Source organism: Lissotriton helveticus, chromosome 3_1 (genome assembly GCF_964261635.1).
Source record: "Lissotriton helveticus chromosome 3_1, aLisHel1.1, whole genome shotgun sequence".
Classification (NCBI taxonomy): Eukaryota; Metazoa; Chordata; class Amphibia; order Caudata; family Salamandridae; genus Lissotriton; species Lissotriton helveticus.
The window spans coordinates 1,006,097,445-1,006,115,238 of record NC_136061.1 but is presented as its reverse complement, the minus strand read 5'-3'; positions in this window follow the sequence as shown (position 1 = coordinate 1,006,115,238).

Here is a 17,794-nt window from a genome sequence, read left to right as displayed (position 1 = left end):
TTATGATGAGTTCTCTTTTTTAAGACTGGACAGACTCACAAGCCACAAAGTCAGAGTGGCGCAAAAAGAGGAAGAGGTGGGGAGGCCAAGGAGAAAGTCAACGAAAGCACCTCAGGATACTTTACGAGGAGTCACAACAAGAAATACTGACCCAAAAACGGCAATTAACTTATCCACTGGTACTCTGAGTAATGAAGACAAGCAGATATTAGAACTTGGCCTATCATACTGCTTATGTACCCCTTTCAATTATGTGCAAAGCCGCATTGATTTATACATGTTTACTAGAAAGTTAAAATTATGAAAATGTTTTAAAGGTAAACATAGACCCAGCTCAGACCTGACGTTACAGTCAGCTCAGAATGTGTTATCAGTTGATGATGCAGACATTTCGAATGTTTTGACGGATTTAGCCCAAGAGGGTATGAGTGAGCAGTCAGGAGCAGAGGGAATTAGGACAGCTTCTGATAGCAACAGTCATAACAAGAATGTCACTCCCTTTAGACCTAAATCCCGCTTCTACCCCCCCAATGCCACATGACAATCTGAATGCTTTTAATGAAAGCGTGATGCATGATTTGAAGAAATTGAGACAGGAGAACACTCAAGGACGAGACATAAAACTGATGTCAGACAAAAACTACACAAAGTCATGACAAAATGTTCCTCTAATGAGAAATGCCAGGTACATACCTCTGACAAGGGAGGGAATATTGTAATTTGGCCCAATTTATTGTACTTAATGGAAGCTTTCAGCCAGTTGAATAATCCACAGTGTTATTACAAGATTGGCAAGAACGAATATGAGAGGTTGAAAACAGCCTGATAGGCTGGTGAGAAATTTGATTATTAAAGAGGAAATTGAATTCCTACATGTGAAACACCCCCATTGCCAATCTTGTATCACCTGCCGAAGGTACATAAAGATCCCTTCCACCCACCTGGCAGACCGATAATATTGGCGATTGGGAGCTTCCTTAAAAATGTGTCCAAATTCGTGGACTACTTTTTACAGACCTATGTATGTCCTCAACCATCTTACATACAAGACAGTACTGACTTCTTAAGGCGTCTCTTTGAGGTACAGTGGGAACCAGACTTCCAGATGGTCTGTCTGGATGTCAACTCATTACACACTAGTATACATCATAAAGATGGCATCAATGCAATACGACATTCCCTAAAGACAAGACCGATATAATACCTCAAGCACAATAAGATGATTGTGAGTATGATTGAGTGGTGCCTCAACAACAATATATTTCTATTCAACAATGAGATCTTTCAACAAGTGCAAAGTACAGCGATGGGCACCAGCTTCGCCCCCAGCTATGCGAATCTTCACATGGGCTGGTGGGAGGAGCAGGTGCTCAAAAATTCAGAAACATATGATTGGTCAGCCAACATTGTATTATGGTTGCGTTACATTGACAACCTGTTTATTTTGTGGCAAGGGGATGTAACATCTGTTGAAGAGTTTGTGAAGATAATCAATGTAAATGATCTTAACCTGTCCTTGACTTGTCGCATTAGCAATGTATGCATTGACTTTTTAGATGTAAGGTTGGAAGTTCAGGTGGATAAGATCACAACCAGAGTATATAGGAAATCGACCTCAGGGAACTCAACCTTGCTTGCCACCAGCTCACACCCAGGAGATTTGAAAAGGAGTATTCCCTACAGGAAATTTCTCAAAGCCAAGCGCATTTGCAGCACCCAAGAGGCATACAATACAACTGAGAGGGAGATGACCATGAGACTGAGAGCAAGGGGTTATGATGATCTCACCCTGAAACAGGCAATGAATAAAGTCAAGACCAAATCCAGGACTGATCTGTTATTTCAAAATCAGTCCACTCCAGGTCAGTGAAGGTAGGAAGATCTACTGTTGAAACAACCAATAAACAGATAGAGCCTTTCAGATTCATCACTACCTTTATTAAAGCTCACAATCAAGTGAGGAAGATTCTAAATAGGCATTGGTACTTGCTGAGAAAAGACCCTGTAATAGGAGTAGATATGGGTATTAGACCATCCATAACGTACAGGAGAACTGCATCTTTCAGAGACAAAATAGTGAAAAATCAAATGCCAGAAAAAAACATCCGGCTCAAACCAGCAAGGGGTTTTAAAAAATTTAACAAGTACAAGGCCTGCACACAAGGAAAGAACTCTACTAATGTGTATACAGATCTAGGAGAGAGAGTTCCTATTACACGGTCCTGAACTGCAAATTTGAATTTGTACTGTATTTACAGACATGTCCCTGTGAGAAGAGGTACGTGGACAGTACTATATTAAAAGTACACAAAAGGGTCTTACAACATCTACGAGCTATTAAGAACCTTGATGAGACCTACCCCATAGCACGGCACTTCAGACAACACCATAACTGCAATCTCATACATCTACGCTACACAGTTATTGATCAAGTAGAGATAGCCAAAAGAGGTGGTGACAGGGATAAGGCACTAAGACAGCTGGAGTGCAGATACATACTCAGGTTAAACTCTAAGGAGCCTATGGGCCTTAATGTTGATGAGGAGATTTATACCTACTTGTTAGGACTGAAATATTGTGCCTTGTTTCTATTTTGCCTGTGATTTTAATTGTTTTTAATGTGCTATGGTTACGGGGGCAGACCTTGTTGCAGAATAAATGCTATAACAAGTATTATCGGGTGACACGATTTCACAACACTACTGGTGGTATAAACGACTCCCCGCTAACTTCAAACCCTGTGGAGTGCCGTTCTTTTCCCTGTGAATCGTTGGGAAGTGGAAGCTTTTTTCATATATATTTATATATATATATATATATATATATATATATATATATATATATATGAACAAGGAACTTCTGCAGCAGCAAGAAGATGAGGCCACACAGGGGAGTCTGTGGAGGTATCCTTTATTACAAATAGACCCAAAGTCCAGGCGAATGCATTTCGGCTCCGTTTGAGCCTTCCTCAGCGTGACGTGGTTCACAGCAGCATCAGGAAGAAGTAACCGGTGAGTATCCCGGGTCCCGACCTGCCAGGTGAAAAAGGAGTCCGCCCCCAGCAGCTAGAATTTCATTGGCCGCCGGTAACATGTGGTAGGACGTCCAGTGCATCTGGACTACCACTACCAGGATGCAGTGCGCTGGTCCAGCACCGCATCAGATGGAAACAAATGTTCACGGACTGCTTACACCTATAGAATGTCTTGCAAGGGCCACCTCCACTCCCCTATACTGCACCAACCACTCAGAAACGATAGTCCATAGGACGGGGGCGGGATCAGTGATCCGGTGCCCGAGGTGAAGCAAAGTTACTCCAAACACTGCCGTTTTTTCATACCGCTTCCAGTGGTGGGCTCCTGGAATCCCAATAACTTGGGCGATACACGATCTCTATATATATATAACTCTTTCCTGCTTCTCCAGGCACGGCATGCAGGACACAAAGACCGCCACACAGCTTATCCAGTACACAGGTCAATTTATTATCCCATTGATTCTCCTTCTGGCATATATATATATACACACACATATATATTTATATAAATAAACACAAACACACACATATATATATATTTATATATATTTTTGGGGATTTTTTAATGAAAGTATTAACAAATGCACCAATATGAGAAATGTTTTTTCTTTTAGTTTGAAATTGTTTGTTTGTTCCTCCAAAAAAGTGATCAGACCGGTCACATATGTCAATTGAGCATGGTTTTGCCCTAATTGCAAGTTACATTATATAATATTGAGTATTCTGTCTGCATTTCAGATGTAAGGAAGGCCTCCATGCAAATCATGCTGGGAGTACCTCTGGAAGAGTAGAAGGCGACCCCCATGTGGCAACACCTTTTTGACCTTCACCTATGGTGGACTACAGTTTATATGAAATGTGGGTACCATACCGATAATTATGGAGTTATCTCTTGTAGTTAGCATGCGAAAATGTGGGCAATGGTAAAACAGGCAAAAAAATACCAAGTTATGAGGGTTCATAGAATTAAATTTGAATCATCTATTAGTATTGATTATTTTTGCTTCACATAATATTGGTCTGAATTAAAATCAGATTGAAACCACTGAGTTCAAAACATGACTGTAGATAAAGTTTTGTTATTAAATTGAGGAGTAATCATGGAATGCAAAGTATTATGTTTATGTCTATTACAAATGCGTCAGCATTGATGCTGTACAAAAGGAAGTGAAATGTCAAAAAACGGGTTATGTGAAAAAGATCGCAAGAGCGAAACCCGTCTGTTTCTTTGTCATTAAATATACCCGTTAACTAAAGACCGCGTTGGTGTGGCTGTTTCCTCGACAGTACTATGAAGGAGGATTGCGATTGGAATATGTGGGCGGTGGCGACCGCTGAAACAGCCCCAACCCGCAAGTCAAGGCTTCCGTAATACATGACTGCATTTGGAAATCAACTCGCTTAGGAAAAGGAAAGCCCGTTGGTCACATCATAGACTTAAAGCAAGCAAGGTATCGGGAGAAAAACCGGAGTAACTCCGGTGCCAGGGAGAAGAACAAGGAACTGTGAGAGCAACGGCTCTGAGATCGGGTAAGAACAAATGTTTTTATCGTTTTAATGACACAAGGGTGGCATGAGTGGCCGGCAACATTTAAAAGGGAATTTTACCCGCGGTGACAAGGGTGCCCGAGCATTTGTTTCAATGCAACTCGGTACTGTGAGAATTATGGCAAATGAAATGGTTAAGGAGCAAGAGGCATCAGCTCTTCACATTTTCAAGTCAAAGTCTGCTGTCAATGAGTAAAGTAATGCAGATGTGTCTAATGCCGATGATACTACTATGAATCTCAAGTGAAGAGTCTGATCTTTGCCTCTGGCGACCCACATCACCCACACTGCCCACTTTGTTAACATGTAAAATGGAACCCATTGGCACACATACTTTCAATATCATTTATCCCCCACACCTCTCACAAAAAGCCTCCAAACGCTTCAAGCACAACTTCTTAAAACTACACCCTGAAACCCTCTTCGCTGACCCCTATTTCTCTCTGCACAACGGTCACATTACCACTGACATCATCTTCCACACCAAACGCAGAGCCCAATGGCGTAAAGCATTCCTAACACTACTCTCGATCTCTTCCACTAGAAAATCTCCACATGGTCTAACAATCACTATTGCACAATCACAGCTCTTCCAAGCTACAGCAACAATTACAATCTACAGTAATGGCACTATCCTCATGCAATCCACGAATCATAATCTAAATTTACTAGAGATCTTCCCCATCATTAAAAATCATGTATCCAATCCCATTACTTCAAATCAACCCTCCCCCTCTATCTTACCTACCCCTTCTGCCAACACATCTGTCGCCACCTCATCATCCCCCTTTATCACCCCTTACCTCCTCATCACCACTCTCCTCAGGCTTCGGATCCATATGCCCCTACCTCCCAGATCACCCTCTCCCCCAACACACCCCATCCCTTCGCTATCTACCAGCCTACATCCCCACCCTCTCATCCCACCCAACCCCCTATGCCTCATGCACCAGCACATACAAATGCACCCCACCTCCAAAATACAGATCTTATGCGCGCACACGCGTCTGCTTCCCCCAATCCTATCACGAACACGCTCCCCCTCCAGCCCTCATTCCGCTCCCAGCTACAGCCACTACTTCTATCCACCAACAACCTACCCTATCACATATGGTTTCCCTACCAACAGTCCCCCCAACCACATATACACCATTACTCTACACATGCCCATCCAGGTTACAGCACAACCCCACACATGCATATCTTATTCACACCCCCGCTCACATCCGCCCCTGATACCACGATGGATGAGCCATCACACACATCTATCCCATTCATAATAGCCCCAGATACCAGTTTCGATATGATCATGTCTGCACTCCTTCAAATCAAAGATGACCTCCACACTGTCAAAAAGATGATTACTAGACAACAATGCACATTATACCTGCAAACAAGTCTAGATCAAGATACCCCCCAGCTCGCCCTCCACACACCACCAAGCATAATCGCCTCTCCTGGAACTCCATTCCATCCCCCAATCTCCCTTCCCGCCCAATTCATAGCACCAACCCATTCTCGGAGAATGATATCCGCTCCCTCCTACTCTCCTACAATCCCCCTCTCATCACCCCCATCGCTGCAACTCACACGGCCATCCGGGCTATTACCCCCAACCCGCACAGATCCACCTCCCACAACAATAGAGGAATCTTTGACAATAATCTTAGAAGAATCACACTCAAACTCGATCCCATTCCTTCCCTCATTACACCCCGTCTTAAATGCACCCTCCTGAACTGTAGATAGGCTGCCAGACATGCAGTGGATGTCGCCGACCTCATCATCTCTCAGGAGCTTGACTTGCTTGTGCTAACAGAGACGTGGCTAACCGAATTCTCCGCACCCCTCTTGGACATTCTGGTACCTCCAAACTTCGACATCATCAGACTTGATAGAAGCGAAAAAACTGGGGGAGGAATAGCATGCATACACAGGAGCACCATCTCAGTAAATAGAGCCTTATCCCCACATTCTCCTCTTGTGAATACATGTGCATTGACATCACCAGTAATGGTACACCAGTATGCTCCCTACATATCATATATCATCCACCTCGGGATAACCTAAGCTTCACTGAACACTTCATGGACATGGTCACAGCGACCACCGGACGTCAAATCACTCAAATTTTCCTAGGCGACTTCAATCTCCATTGGAACGACACCAATGATTCATGGGTCAACAGTCTCAAAAACTTCATCGGCGCGCTTGACCTCAATCAAATCTGCAACAGCCCCGCACACAACAAAGGCGCAATCTTGGACTTAATAATCTCCAAAAGCAACTCCATTGCGCTTGACTCAATCCTTCCCTGTGATTGGTCAGACCACCACATCATCACTTTCTTCATCAAGGAAACCGTGAAACTCAACGCAGCCCAATCCACTAAACCAAAGATTTGGAAAAGAGACTTGAAAAAACTCAAGCCCAACACTTTGCCCATCCACTACCGTAACTCAATGTCTACGATTATCAATGAGGTTGCTCCTTTGCAACTAAAGAGAGTTTCATCAAAAAACTCTAAACCCGGGGCGTGGCTAAGCGGCCGTGTGTAATGGCCGCAGCTTGAGCGGGCTCTTCCCAACCCGCGGCGACTGATTGCACTACAGCCTGCAGACCCGGATGAAAAACCCCTCAAAGTGCCCGACGGAGCAGCTGTCCCCCTATCGTGGAGGCTCCGGTGTGGTGCTCGGGGACGGCGATCCCCGCTACATTGATGTTTTGGTGGCCGGCGGCTGAGACGCCTAAAATCACATAAAATGGTGGTCCTGATGCGCTGATCGGAGCGTGACCCTGCTCGGCCTCTGGTGACCTCCGGGCGGTCCCACCTCCCACCAGGTACCACGCAAATAGGGGCTCGGCCCCTGAAAGGGCAGAAGAGGCGAAGCGGGGGGACCAGAGGGGTGACATTCTGGGCGCCGTCACCGGACGCTGTGGTGGTGTCGGCCCCGGAACGGGGCGAAAATTTAGGCCGGCTTTGCGGCCTACCAGTGGCCGAAGTACTGCGGACGGCGAGGCACCATCGTGGTATCAGCAGGAGAGAGGAGCGACACGGGGTAAACTGACCCGCTGCCGCCTGCAGTGCAAGCACTGGACCCCCCGCCGTCTGGGACTCTGGGACAGCCCCCGGGAGTGACATTATTTGACCCGGATAGCGCTCGGGCGCTACCGTGTTTGCGGTGACCAGGATATACTGAGGTGCCAGGGGGCCTCTGGGGACCCGCTGTGCGCCGGCTTGGACCTCTGCACCACCCTCCCCTCCCGCCCGACTAACAGGGCCTGCCCTGGCCAGGGCGTGCCCGGCCGGGTCACGTGGCCACTGATTGCTTGACCTCCTTGGCCGACTGTACGGTGATGACGGCCATGTCCCAGCTTTAAGGGACTCAAGGGCGAGAGGTGAGTCCCTTGACGAACTGCGGGACGGGGGACTGGACATATCCCAAAGGGTCCATATTTGGACACAAGTAACGGAGCGCTGACGCACTTGTTCCGAAGCATCTCAATGGCTGGCCATTCGCTGGGGGGGTGAAAATGGTGACGGGGGACAGAAGCTCCAAGAATAATGCCCAGGCGAGACTGTCCAAATTTGCATGGCAACAGGGTGGAGAAAAAGTCGACTCGCTAAGAACGGACAAGGATGGCGCAAAAGGGTCATCTCCCAAGCCTAAGGACCCAGCCTAACCCACGCTCCATGACGTCTTGGCGGCCATTGGGGAGATGCGCACGTCTATGGATTCTGTAACGACAGAAGTTTCCCTACTTCGTGCCGATTTTAAGAAGACACATGAAAAAGTGCGAGAACTCATGGTGGTGACGGCGGCGCTCCAAGAAGACACTTCCGAGCTCCAGCGCCAAATGTCAGACATGGAAAAAAGACAGGCTCGTATGGCACAACAGCTGGATGAATACGAAGGGAGGGCCCGTCGCAACAACGTTAGAATCCTTGGGGTCCCGGAGAAAACGGAGGGGCCCGCGGCAGATCTCTATGTGGAGGAGCTAATCACGAACCACCTGAGGCCTGAGGCACTGTCTGCCTATTTTTCCATAGAACGAGCCCACAGGGTGCCGGGCGGGAGGCCTGAAGTTGGGGCCCCTCCTCGACCAATTATAGCCAGAGTCTTTAATTTTCGGGACCGCGACAATGTTTTGCAGACCGCCAGAGCGGGCCCCCCATTAAAGATCGACAATTACGAGGTCTCGTTCCGCCCGGACTTCACGGCTCGGGTCCAAGCGCAACGACGCAGCTTCCAGGCGATGAAACAAGAACGGCGAGGCACAGATATTTAGTACGCGATGCTTTTTCCAGCGAAACTGGGAGTCGAGAGGGATGGAAAATCATGGTTTTTCGACTCACCTGAGGCAACCTGGGACTGGCTGGAAGGATGGACTTAGGTCGGCGACAAGACTAATAGACGTCGTGGTGCACCGGAGAGGGGGACCGGGGGTACACCGGAGTCTACAACGGTGGGAGCTGACCTGGGGGCAAGCGGCCTATCAGAACAGGAGTGAGAGACACCGGAGATCTTTAGACGTATTGACCCAGATGAACACTTGCAAGTATCAGGGGGATGGGCTGTTCGCAAGGAGCAAATGGGTGTAGGTGTCTGACTTTAAGTATTCCGGGTTTGTAATGTGGTTAATTGCACTTACCTAGACATGTTATGGTGATTTTCTTAAGGATGTTATTCTAGATTGCAGGCTGTATTGTATTGAACTGTTGGCTTGATATTCTGCCGCGGGGGGAGGGGAACGATTCACCTCTACGCAGTTAGTATGGGAGGGGAAAGCACAGGCACTCTGCCGGGTTGGGGGCTGGGCAATTTGCAGTCCATAGGTAGGGGAGCAGGGAGGGGGCTGGAGGGGAGTCAGTGGGATGTTTCAGGGGTAGGGTGGGAAAGTGGTATTGGTGGTATTGAATATATTGACTATGTACGAATTCAGATTGCACTGTTTGTGGGAGGGAAGGGGTGGTTGCACTTTGTTTTGTGCCTCAGTTTTGGGCTATACTTCAAGGATACAAGTGAACACATGGGTGAAATACTGCTGAGCTTTCTAGGATGTTTTGACTATGATGGCGGACGAGGTCTTGGATGATGTGATAACATATGATACTGCCCCAGTTGTGGCTCCGGTGCCCCACATGACCCTGATTACCTGCGGGACAAAATTAAGAGGGGCTTAGTATTGCAATACATACGTAGAGCATCCCCAGCACTGGTGCTGCTTCAAGAAACGCATCTGGTGGGTTCGACATGTAAGGCTTTGGATCGATGGAGATACACAATGGTGATACACTCTGGGTTTTCCTCTGGTTCCAGGAGGGTGGGAATCCTGATGCGTAAGCGATTTCCCGTGATAGTACAACAGGTGTGGAAAGATGAACTAGGGCAATTTGCAGCTATCTCCTGCTTATGGGAGGGGCAGAGATTCAACGTGGTATCAGTATACATTCCACCTGCCTTACACTCGGTAGCTCTCCCCGCCCTCAGTGCGTTTCTACTGACACTTCCAGAGGGCGAGCTCATACTGGGCGGAGACTTCAATGCGGTTCTCGATGAGGGTCTTGACCGCCACCCCAGCAGGACGACAGGGTTACACAAAACGCGGCTGACAGGCTATGTAGAGGCTATGGGTCTTACGGACGGCTAGAGGTTCAAGCGCCCCGGAGATCGAGGCTACACCTTCTATTCAGGGTTGCACAATAGTCTATCTCGTATTGACAATTTTTTTGTCTCTGCAGACAGCTTGTCCCATATACTCGATGTAAAGATAGGCCCGAGGGGCATTTCGGATCACTCCCCACTCTCCATGATATACACCTCTCATGTCAAAACTCTGATCTCGCCCTATTATTTACAGATTCCCAAAATCAGAAGGGACCTAGTCACGGCTACGAAATGTTACTTCCAAGAGAATGTCACCTCCGTGGACTTACCCGGGGTCCTATGGGAAGCATACAAAACGGTGATACGAGGCCAGGCGATAGCCTCCATACAGGTCACAAGCGGACTGTGCAGGAAGACCTGACGACACTAGAGCTCGACCTTGATGTTTTACAAACCAAACATGATCATGATCCCACTGAGGAGGTTAAGCGTCAATTGCGCCTTAAACAGGCGGAATTCGCGGAGTATCAGCGAGTGCAGGTCAGACAACGGCTTATGCGCACTCAACATGTTATATACGAGGTTGGTGATAAGGCAGGGAGACTTTTGGCGTGGCTAGAAAAGAAATAGAAGGCCCAGAGGACAATAGCACAACTTCGCTCCACGGATGGTGAGGTGTACACTTCTCCCACGGATATCGTAGACACGTTAGCCGATTACTATGAAGCGGTTTACACTTCCTCCTCAGGTATGTCCTCTGCGGAGGCGCAGACCTATATTAAAGATATTCAAATGCCCTCCATCTTTGACGCAGACGCTGAACTTCTAGAGTCAAACTTCACTATGGATGAGGTCGTGGGTGCTATTCACTCTTTGCAGTCAGGCAAGGCTGCGGGGCCGAATGGGGTCCCAATAGAACTTTACAAGCGCGTTTCAGACCACGTGGCTCCGCATCTGTTGCGAATGTTTTAAGACAGCTTGGCCACAGGGGAATTGCCCCGAGATCAACGGACGGCAACGATCATAGCCATACCAAAACCGGGTAAACCTCCGGAAGAATGTACATCATACCGCCCTATTTCACTATTGAATGTGGAGGCAAAAACTCTGGCCAAAATGATCGCAGTGCGCCTAACCCCACATTTAGAGACCCTGGTGCATCCGGATCAATCCGGATTCATGCCAAACAGGAGCACTGCTCTAAACTTAAGACGTGTTCATGCGGTAATGGCGCAGACCCCAGCTTCATCAGAACCGGCTGTGATCTTATCTTTAGATGCGCAAATGGCCTTCGACATGGTCGAGTGGCCGTACCTATTTGCCGTATTGCGACATCTAGGCTTTGGGCCGAAGTTTTGTGCCTGGGTCAAACTCCTGTATATGAATCCACTTGCGCATGTCGTGGCCAACGGCCATATTTCCAGAGATTTCCGGCTAGGACGCGGAACGCGTCAGGGATGCCCCCTGTCGCCTCTGCTTTTTGCATTGGTTTTGGAGTTATTGGCAGCATGGATACGGTGGGACCCCATGATAAAAGGTCTCAACTGGACTGAATACTGGGAGGAACGCATATCGCTGTATGCTGATGATATTCTTCTTTACTTAACTCTCCCTAGGCGTTCCCTAATGGTTCTTCTTGACATCTGTAAGATTTTTGGGCGGACCTCAGGATACACCATCAACTGGTCCAAGTCGGTATTATTCGTCCTCAAAGGGCCCCCGCCGATACTCCCGAACGGCTGCCCCCTGATGGTCACTGACGGACCCTTTAAATATCTGGGGTATGGGTGACACCGAATCGGGAGGTCTTCTATCACCGTAATTTGTTGCCACCACTTGAGCGGTTTCGCACGGATGTAAGGCACTGGCACACCTTTCCGCTGACCCTTCTAGGAAAAGCCGCATTATTTAAAATGATGACATTACCGTGACTACTTTATATCCTGGAAAACAGTCCATTTCTTGTGCCTCCAAAATACTTTCAGTCCATAAACGCACTAGTTTCTGGCCTACTTTGGGGGGACAAACCGGCACGCATTTCCCGACTAAGGTTGGTACGTGGATGGTTTGGCGGAGGCTTTGCTCTCCTGGATGTCCAGTTGTACTATTGGGCATCACAACTAAAGATCATAAATCACTGGCTCCATGCCCCGCAGACGGATCCTGCGTTCAAGGCGGATAGATATGACCTAGGGGCCGGAGGAGTGATGACAGTGCTTTATGATCCTCGAGGTGTGGCGGCCCTACTAGGCCCCACGGCTCACACAGTGAAGCTCTGGCATATGGCATCGGCTCGTCTCAAGTGTCAGAACACGATCACGCAGATGACACCACTTTGGGTGTTGCGCCGCCTCGGCCATCTCTGTAACAGTAAGGAATTTGAGGCCTGGGATCGCATAGGCATTTTGACGATCGGAGACCTTTATAGACAGGGTAAGTTCCTCACTTTTGACCAACTAGCGTTCCAATTCACTATGGTGGAAGCGGAACGTTTCCGCTACTTGCAAATCAGTCATGCCCTTCGGTCGGTGCTTCTGGCTGAAGGAAAGTTACCAGAATCTACTCCTTTAGAGGATAGACTGCTTACGGAACACATGCTTAATAAGGCAACCTCCTTGGTCTACCATAAGTTGATTAATAATATGCATGACCCCATGGACAGACTCAAAATTGCTTGCACTGCGGAGCTCGGAAACTTTGATGAATAAGACTGGCAAACTGCGCTTTCCTCGCCTGAGGAGGTAGCTATATCATCGCGGCTCCGACTAATACAACTGAAAGTCCTACCTCGAGTATATTACACTGGGGTCACGCTACATAGGATAGGAAGAACCACACACCAGTATTGCTTGAGAGGCTGCGGGGAGGCGGGGACGTTCTACCATACTATCTGGGAGTGCCCATTGATTGCTGGTTACTGGTCCAAGGTTATGCGAACTATCTCAAGTGGTTCATGTTTCACTGCTCCCTGAGCCGCGTCGCTGTCTGTTGAACATTTCGGAGCCAAATGACCTCAGCTCTTCACATTTTCAAGTCAAAGTCTGCTGTCAATGAGTAAAGTAATGCAGATGTGTCTAATGCCGATGATACTACTATGAATCTCAAGCGAAGAGTCTGATCTTTGCCTCTGCCGACCCACATCACACACACTGCCCACTTTGTTAACATGTAAAATGGAACCCATTGGCACACATACTTTCAATATCATTTATCCCCCACACCTCTCACAAAAAGCCTCCAAACGCTTCAAGCACAACTTCTTAAAACTACACCCTGAAACCCTCTTCGCTGACCCCTATTTCTCTCTACACAACGGTCACATTACCACTGACATCATCTTCCACACCAAACGCAGAGCCCAATGGCGCAAAGCATTCCTAACACTACTCTTGATCTCTTTCATTAGAAAATCTCCACATGGTCTAACAATCACTATTGCACCATCACAGCTCTTCCAAGCTACAGCAACAATTACAATCTACAATAATGGCACTATCCTCATGCAAACCACGAATCATAATCTAAATTTACTAGAGATCTTCCCCATCATTAAAAATCATGTATCCAATCCCCTTACTTCAAATCAACCCTCCCCCTCTATCTTACCTACCCCTTCTGCCAACACATCTGTTGCCACCTCATCATCCCCCTTTATCACCCCGTACCTCCTCATCACCACTCTCCTCAGGCTTCGGATCCATATGCCCCTACCTCCCAGATCACCCTCTCCCCCAACACACCCCATCCCTTCGCTATATACCAGCCTACATCCCCACCCTCTCATCCCACCCAACCCCCTACGCCTCATGCACCAGCACATACAAATGCACCCCACCTCCAAATTACCGATCTTATGCGCGCACACGCGTCTGCTTCCCCCAATCCTATCACGAACACGCTCCCCCTCCAGCCCTCATTCCGCTCCCAGCTACAGCCACTACTTCTATCCACCAACAACCTACCCTATCACATATGGTTTCCCTACCAACAGTCCCCCAACCACATATACACCACCACCCATTACTCTACACATGCCCATCCAGGTTACAGCACAACCCCATGCATGCATATCTTATTCACACCCCCGCTCACATCCGCCCCTGATACCACGATGGATGAGCCACCACACACATCTATCCCATTCACAATAGCCCAGATACCAGTTTTGATATGATCATGTCTGCACTCCTTCAAATCAAAGATGAACTCCACACTGTCAAAAAGATGATTACTAGACAACAATGCACATTATACCTGCAAACAAGTCTAGATCAAGATACCCCCCAGCTCGCCCTCCACACACCACCAAGCATAATCGCCTCTCCTGGAACTCCATTCCATCCCCCAATCTCCCTTGCCGCCCAATTCATAGCGCCAACCCATTCTCGGAGAATGATATCCGCTCCCTCCTACACTCCTACAATCCCCCTCTCATCACCCCCATCGCTGCAACTAACACGGCCATCCGAGCTATTACCCCCAACCCGCACAGATCCACCTCCCACAACAATAGAGGAATCTTTGACAATAATCTTAGAAGAATCACACTCACACTCGATCCCATTCCTTCCCTCATTACACCCCGTCTTAAATGCACCCTCCTGAACTGTAGATAGGCCGCCAGACACGCAGTGGATGTCGCCGACCTCATCATCTCTCAGGAGCTTGACTTGCTTGTGCTAACAGAGACGTGGCTAACCGAATTCCCTGCACCCCTCTTGGACATTCTGGTACCTCCAAACTTCGACATCATCAGACTTGATAGAAGTGAAAAAACTGGGGGAGGAATAGCTTGCATACACAGGAGCACCATCTCAGTAAATAGAGTCTTATCCCCCACATTCTCCTCTTGTGAATGCATGTGCATTGACATCACCAGTAATGGTACACCAGTATACTCCCTACATATCATATATCATCCACCTCGGGATAACCTAAGCTTCACTGAACACTTCATGGACATGGTCACAGCGACCACCGGACGTCAAATCACTCAAATTTTCCTAGGCGACTTCAATCTCCATTGGAACGACACCAATGATTCATGGGTCAACAGTCTCAAAAACTTCATCGGCGTGCTTGACCTCAATCAAATCTGCAACAGCCCCACACACAACAAAGGCGCAATCTTGGACTTAATAATCTCCAAAAGCAACTCCATTCAGCTTGACTCAATCCTTCCCTGTGATTGGTCAGACCACCACATCATCACTTTCTTCATCAAGGAAACCGTGAAACTCAACGCAGCCCAATCCACTAAACCAAAGATTTGGAAAAGAGACTTGAAAAAACTCAAGCCCAACACTTTGCCCATCCACTACCTTAACTGAATGTCTACGATTATCAATGAGGTTGCTCCTTTGCAACTAAAGAGAGTTTCATCAAAAAACTCTAAACCCGGGGCGTGGCTAAGCGGCCGTGTGTAATGGCCGCAGCTTGAGCGGGCTCTTCCCAACCCGCGGCGACTGATTGCACTACAGCCTGCAGACCCGGATGAAAAACCCCTCAAAGTGCCTGACGGAGCAGCTGTCCCCCTATCGTGGAGGCTCCGGTGTGGTGCTCGGGGACGGCGATCCTCGCTACATTGATGTATTGGTGGCCGGCGGCTGAGACGCCTAAAATCACATAAAATGGCGGTCCTGATGCGCTGATCGGAGCGTGACCCTGCTCGGCCTCTGGTGACCTCTGGGCGGTCCCACCTCCCACCAGGTACCACGCAAATAGGGGCTCGGCCCCTGAAAGGGCAGAAGAGGCGAAGCGGGGGGACCAGAGGGGCGACATTCTGGGCGCCGTCACCGGATGCTGTGGTGGTGTCGGCCCCGGAACGGGGCGAAAATTTAGGCCCCGGCTTTGCGGCCTACCTGTGGCCGAAGTACTGCGGACGGCGAGGCACCATCGTGGTATCAGCAGGAGAGAGGAGCGACATGGGGTAAACTGACCCGCTGCCGCCTGCAGTGCAAGCGGTGGACCCCCTGCCGTCTGGGACTCTGGGACAGCCTCCGGGAGTGACATTATTTGACCCCGATAGCGCTCGGGCGCTACCGCGTTTGCGGTGGCCTGGACATACTGAGGTGCCAGGGGGCCTCTGGGGACCCGCTGTGCGCCGGCTTGGACCTCTGCACCACCCTCCCCTCCCGCCCGACTAACAGGGCCTGCCCTGGCCAGGGCGTGCCCGGCCGGGTCACTTGGCCACTGATTGCTTGACCTCCTTGGCCGACTGTGCGGTGATGACGGCCATGTCCCAGCTTTAAGGGACTCAAGGGCGAGAGGTGAGTCCCTTGACGAACTGCGGGACGGGGGACTGGACATATCCCAAAGGGTCCAGATTTGGACACAAGTAACGGAGCGCTGACGCACTTGTTCCGAAGCATCTCAATGGCTGGCCATTCGCTGGGGGGGTGAAAATGGTGACGGGGGACAGCAGCTCCAAGAATAATGCCCAGGCGAGACTGTCCAAATTTGCATGGCAACAGGGTGGAGAAAAAGTCGACTCGCTAAGAACGGACAAGGATGGCGCAAAAGGGTCATCTCCCCAGCCTAAGGACCCAGCCTAACCCACGCTCCATGACGTCTTGGCGGCCATTGGGGAGATGCGCACGTCTATGGATTCTGTAACGACGGAAGTTTCCCTACTTCGTGCCGATTTTAAGTAGACAAATGAAAAAGTGCTAGAACTCAAGGTGGTGACGGCGGCGCTCCAAGAAGACACTTCCGAGCTCCAGCGCCAAATGTCAGACATGGAAAAAAGACAGGCTCGTATTGCACAACAGCTGGATGAATACGAAGGGAGGGCCCGTCGCAACAACGTTAGAATCCTTGGGGTCCCTGAGAAAACGGAGGGGCCCGCGGCGGATCTCTATGTGGAGGAGCTAATCCCGAACCACATGAGGCCTAAGGCACTGTCTGCCTATTTTTCCATAGAACGAGCCCACAGGGTGCCGGACGGGAGGCCTGAAGTTGGGGCCCCTCCTCGACCAATTATAGCCAGAGTCTTTAATTTTCGGGACCGCGACAATATTTTGCAGACCGCCAGAGCGGGCCCCCCATTAAAGATCGACAATTACGAGGTCTCGTTCCGCCCGGACTTCACGGCTCGGGTCCAAGCGCAACGACGCAGCTTCCAGGCGGTGAAACAAGAACGGCGAGGCACAGATATTTAGTACGCAATGCTTTTTCCAGCGAAACTGGGAGTCGAGAGGGATGGAAAATTATGGTTTTTCGACTCACCTGAGGCAACCTGGGACTGGCTGGAAGGATGGACTAAAGTCGGCGACAAGACTAATAGACGTCGTGGTGCACCGGACAGGGGGACCGGGGGAACACCCGAGTCTACAACGGTGGGAGCTGACCTGGGGGCAAGCGGCCTATCAGAACAGGAATGAGAGACACCAGGGATCTTTAGATATATTGACCCAGATGAACACTTGCAAGTATCAGGGGGGATGGGCTGTTCGCAAGGAGCAAATGGGTGTAGGTGTCTGACTTTAAGTATTCCGGGTTTGTAATGTGGTTAATTGCACTTACCTAGACATGTTATGGCGATTTTCTTAAGGATGTTATTCTAGATTGCAGGCTGTATTGTATTGAACTGTTGGCTTGA